A 5,195-nucleotide genomic window follows, 5' to 3' on the forward strand; every position below is an offset into this window, starting at 1 on the left:
TTTAAATCAAGGAGTTTCACGTTAAATTATTTTGATTATTTTTCCTTTCTTTCATTTTAGTTTTTGTTTTGGAATGTTCTATCATCAATCAATAAAATTTGTTTCTGTTTGTGAATTTTTTTTTACATATTTCAGGGCTAAAAAATAAATTATTTAACAACAAAGCTATATGAACTGAATAAAACAAATATGTAGCCATCCAATTTCCATTTCCATTACTCGTTCGTTTTTTTTTAACTAATCAGACTATACTTCGTAATATACATAACAATACTATGCAACGTTCAATGACAATATAGTGACAATGGGGTAGAAAAATATAAAAAAATGGTAAAATAAAATAATTCAACTTCCTGTATAGTGTTTCAGTTTTTACAATTTTGTTTTTTTTTTGTGATGAGATTTTATTGTCAAATATGTGAATTATGTACATTATACCGATCATTTTAGATTAATCATTTTTTGTTTGATTTCCTTTTTTCTGTTCTGAAAGTTGTCGGATCTCATAAGATATATTTGTTGAACAGACTCTTAACCGGGAGTATTTTAACGAATTTAATTCTTAAAAAATCCAACAAAATCTTCAAAGTTTTCTTAGAATTCCTAAATATCTGAACTTACAGATTAAGGACATTTTGGGATTTTTTTTAGGAATTTATGGAATTTTAAAATTAAAATTCCTAAAATTGGGCATTGGTTTGTAGTGATAGAATAGAACAGAGAATCGAAGAATACCCAAATAAGTTGAATAACAGCGGGAAAAATAACTGTATTTCTTAAGTCCAAGGTCTTAATACTGTAATCTGTCTTCGTCAATTGGTGCAAGGCCAAAATTTCTATACTCGACACAATTTTCTGTTGCCTACATCAGCCTTTTCATACTCATAAATTGAGGCGCTTTAAGTAAGATAACATCTAACATCAATAAAAAATGATGAATTACCACGAAGTTTAAGTATTCAACGACGATTCTCCATTAACGTAAAAGCAAAATAAAATGATCGAGTCTGGTTTTTGACAATTGAAATTCAATAACCAGATTCGATCATTTTATTTTACTTTAATATTACTAAATTAAGAGACAAATGGTAAATAATGACTTTACAAGGGATGAAAAAATGTGAAAAATGACTCCTGTCTCTGCTGTGGCAAAATATGAAAAAAAAAATCCGCAAAGAGCGAAATGCTTTTGTTTGCTCTCTTCTCTTAAAACAACCTACGCACCTTATGACATCGTTCTGAAGATCTAGATCCTAGATTCACTTTGCTGTTTCATTTCAGCATTGAATTAATGTTTCGTGCACACTTCGACCATAAAATAATTGTTAATGAAATTCCGACGACTCAGAGACAATAAATGATCGGAAAATTTGACAATAAAAAATGATTGTGAAATGAATGAATGAATTTTTAATTCCGTTTCTTTCTCTCGGATGAATGAATGAATATTACACGATGAAAGATGTTTTTGTTTAGTGTTGATACTGGTACCTGTACAAAAATAATTTAAAAATTCTTTTTTATGAATTGGTTTGAACAATTTCTAGTTCAATTTTTGTCTTAAACTTTTTTTTTAAATAAAAAAATACAAAAAACGAGGCAATTATTTGCAATCAATAAGCAACAACAGATACTTTGTACAGCGATATACAATTTTGTTACAGATTATTTATTCAAGTTTTCTTATTATTTCAGTTTTTCTTTTTAAATTTTTTTTTAGAAAGTAAAAGTGTTGTGAAACTTTTGGTTTTCTTTTATTTCTTTTTCAGTTTTAATTTTTTTTACTTTCTTGTTGTTTTCTACGAACTAGATCTGTGTGTGTTTGTGTTGTTTTCTTTTAAATTTATTTTCATATTTAACATCTACATATTCATACAATTTTTATTTTATTTATAGTTAATTTTAGTGTAGTAAAAATGTATGCAAAATACAGACTATGTGTATTGCAGGTTTTTTTGTAATTACTGGGATTTTCAACCTTTAATTTTAGACGAAAAAAAAAATCTAAAATTAAAATGGAGAATCAGAATTTTTTGTTTTATTAAAAAAATAATAATCAGAATTCACTTCCCTAAAACTCTAATAATTTAGTCAATTTCGTAATTTACAAATATTTTCTTTAACTCACCCGCTGTTACACACTTCATTTTCGTTAGTTTTAGTGACTTAAATAAAAATAAAAAAAACAAAAAAATAATTGTTCACAGATTCACAGATTTAAAAAACATTTTCTTCTTCGAAACCAATCTTTCCCGTTATTAATCAGATCTAATTTCTCTGTTTTGTACGTTCGTCAGTACATTCAAATTACATTTTCAGCATTTCTTTGTGAATGAACAGAACGAAACTGATTTTTCGATCAGTTTTTCTAATTTTTGAAAAACGATCGACAATAAAAATCGAGTTCATTCAATTCATTCGAAAAATACCAATTTTGTGTTGTGGATTTTATTCACATTAACAATAAATTGATTGTTAGTGTTCATTAAATCGGTGTGTGTTTAAATGTCGGTTCAGGATTTGTTTGATTAAATATAATTAAGAAAATCACTGCAATACAAATACGTCTATAATAAAATGTTCATCTTATACCACTAAACTTTTGCCACTAAAAAAGACTGTTTTTTTTATTAAATATTTTTATGTTTTAAATTAACTTTTTTTTATTTCATTTTTCATTTGATTTTATATTTTTCTTTCTTTTAATTTTTATTTAATTGAAATTATTCGGATTTTATGATTTTCTTCATCCTTTCCTCACACTTTTCTCTTCCTTTTGAATGCAAAGATTCTTATTTTGTGAAAGAAAATTCAAATACATTTTCTGTTAAGTTTTTTTTTTATCTTAATGATTCAATGGAAAGACAAAAAATGTTATTTCCAAAACAAAGTTGGTTTTTCTTAAACAGAAAAAATGATATATTCAGGAAGATGGGGTTTCTTTTGTCTTATTTAGATCAATAATTAAATTAAAAATATTTTAGTTTAATGAATTTGAAAAAGTCATTGTGTAGCATTGCAATGACCAGTCCAGTTTAGACTTTTTTTTTATTTTATCATTAAAATTCAGTTATTAGCTTCCAAGCGATTGGCCATTTACGACTAAACAAAAAATTTGAATAAATTAAATTTACATCAAGTCTGGACCATTTTCATCAGTTAAATTATTTTAAAAAAAAAATTAATTAAAAAATTATAATTAGATTTTCGTTAAACCCTAAAATAATTTTAAACTAAAATTTTTGTTACCTAAAATTAGATTATTCGTTTTACAATTAAACATAATTATAGAGATTTGTTCTCATAAACGAAAGTGTTACGAAAGTGAAAAGTTTTTATTTTTCATTTTTATTTTTATCAAAGTGATTTTTTTAAGGTTTCATAAAATGGGTGTATTAGTGTAAATCTGTGTATGTTACGAGTGTAGTTCAATAGTTTTTCTCATTTTTTGTGTGTGTTTTGTAATGTTTTGCTATTATTTAATATACTAATGAAGGAATCATTACGGATAGGATGTTGTAGTGAAACATGGACAATCAACATATATTTTAAATTTATTATTTCACATTTAGTACTTTATCATCAACATAGATGTCAATCATTTTTGTTTCTTTTCGTTTGTTTGTTTTTTGTCTCTCATTTTCTCATAATAATACGACGAATACCGTCCACTGATAGGTTATAATATTATCAATATTCTTTTTTCTATAGATTGGTATAACATATAGTTTGATTTCTTCAAAACAAATTATTGTTTGCTTCTAATTTTTGTGTTTTATTTAAAAAAAAAATATTGACGCAAGAAATAACATTAATTTAAAAAAAGAGACAATAAATAAATAAAAAAGAATTAGTTTTTAAGGAAAAAATTATTTAATTAAAATAAGAATGGTTCAGTCAAAAAAATTGTTTAAAATTAGTTTTTAACTTAAGGTAAAAAGCATAATAAACTGATCGAGTCTGGTGTTTGACAATTGAAATTCAAATGTCATAAAACCAGACTCGATCATTTTATTTTGCGTTTATTTCAATAAAAATTAACAAAGAAAATTTGAAAAAAAATCCTAAATCTTTTGACATTAAATTTTAATTTAAAAAAAAATTTCTGTTTTTCCTCAAAGAATTAATTATTTTTTTCTTTTAAACATTTTTGAAGAAAACATTTATTTTATGATATATACCGTGACGAAGAAGTTTTACAAAAAATTAATTTTTTGTTTTCGCTAAATAATTTCTCGTTTTTTTTTCGTGTATACATAAAGAACTCCATCCAGACAGAATCAAAACATTGATTTTAAACATTTTCGTTTTCTTGTTTAGCAGAAGATGAATGCATGAATAAAATGAGATAATTTTTTTTGTTTCTTTTACTTAAAATTATGCAAATTTCTTTCACTTTTAACACTGCAAGAGAAATTCTTTTATTCTTTATCAATTAAAAAAGAGTAGCGGGGTTTGCATACAATTGTTTTGAGAAGTTTTCATTTATTTGAAATTTTAGGTCTTTTACATTTAGGTTTAGGTTCAGGATTTTTATTATCTTTCCTTGTGACAGTCATTGTTAGAGGTGTCAAGGTTTTTATTTATTTATTTATACCAATGGCTTATGAAATCATTCGAGTAAAGTATACTCTCGAATTCAGGAAATGACATCAAAGTCATTTGAACATTGAACACTTCATTTCATTAAATTTGAGTTTTTCTATTATAAGAGTCAGTGTTTTTGTCGTTGATCCTTGTAGCCGTTTTCGAGAACAGATGATAAACGACCGTAACAGGTTAACGTTCACTGACATATCTATTGACGGTACTAAGACCACAGGAGCCATTCAACATGTTCCCATCTTACTTCGTTCGCAATGATAAGTTGAATGGAGGTATGATAGGGAAATAATCGAAGTGTGTGCTTCTGCTACACACTCAGCAGTTATAGTTTAGGTATTTTTGTGTTTTGTGTGGTAGAAAAGGTTTTAGATCAAGACCATTAAGGAACAAATAAAGAAAAACGAAATCAAAAGAAAATGTGATTCAACCACCGCTACACGAGAGAGCTTTTTGTATTTTTTTTATATTGTGATCCCAATGCCAGCTTCTGAGTTTTGATTTTCTTTTTTATTATTAAACATATTAGTTAAGATTTTTTTTGTTGGTCGTGTGTGTAATTTTTGTCTCTTATTTCTTTACATAAAAACAGA

General features: G+C 25.6%; 1 long non-coding RNA gene across 1 annotated transcript; it reads right to left on the reverse strand.

Moving 5' to 3' along the window:
- Window positions 1-254: 254 nt before the first annotated feature.
- Window positions 255-4,828, reverse strand: LOC119074721. Its single transcript, XR_005087224.1, has 3 exons — window positions 4,818-4,828; window positions 1,786-1,788; window positions 255-530 (listed from the first exon to the last, which is right to left on the reverse strand). It is a non-coding gene; the product is annotated as an uncharacterized LOC119074721 (long non-coding RNA).
- Between the last annotated feature and the right edge of the window lie 367 nt (window positions 4,829-5,195).

Source organism: Bradysia coprophila, unplaced genomic scaffold (genome assembly GCF_014529535.1).
Source record: "Bradysia coprophila strain Holo2 unplaced genomic scaffold, BU_Bcop_v1 contig_151, whole genome shotgun sequence".
Classification (NCBI taxonomy): domain Eukaryota; kingdom Metazoa; phylum Arthropoda; class Insecta; order Diptera; family Sciaridae; genus Bradysia; species Bradysia coprophila.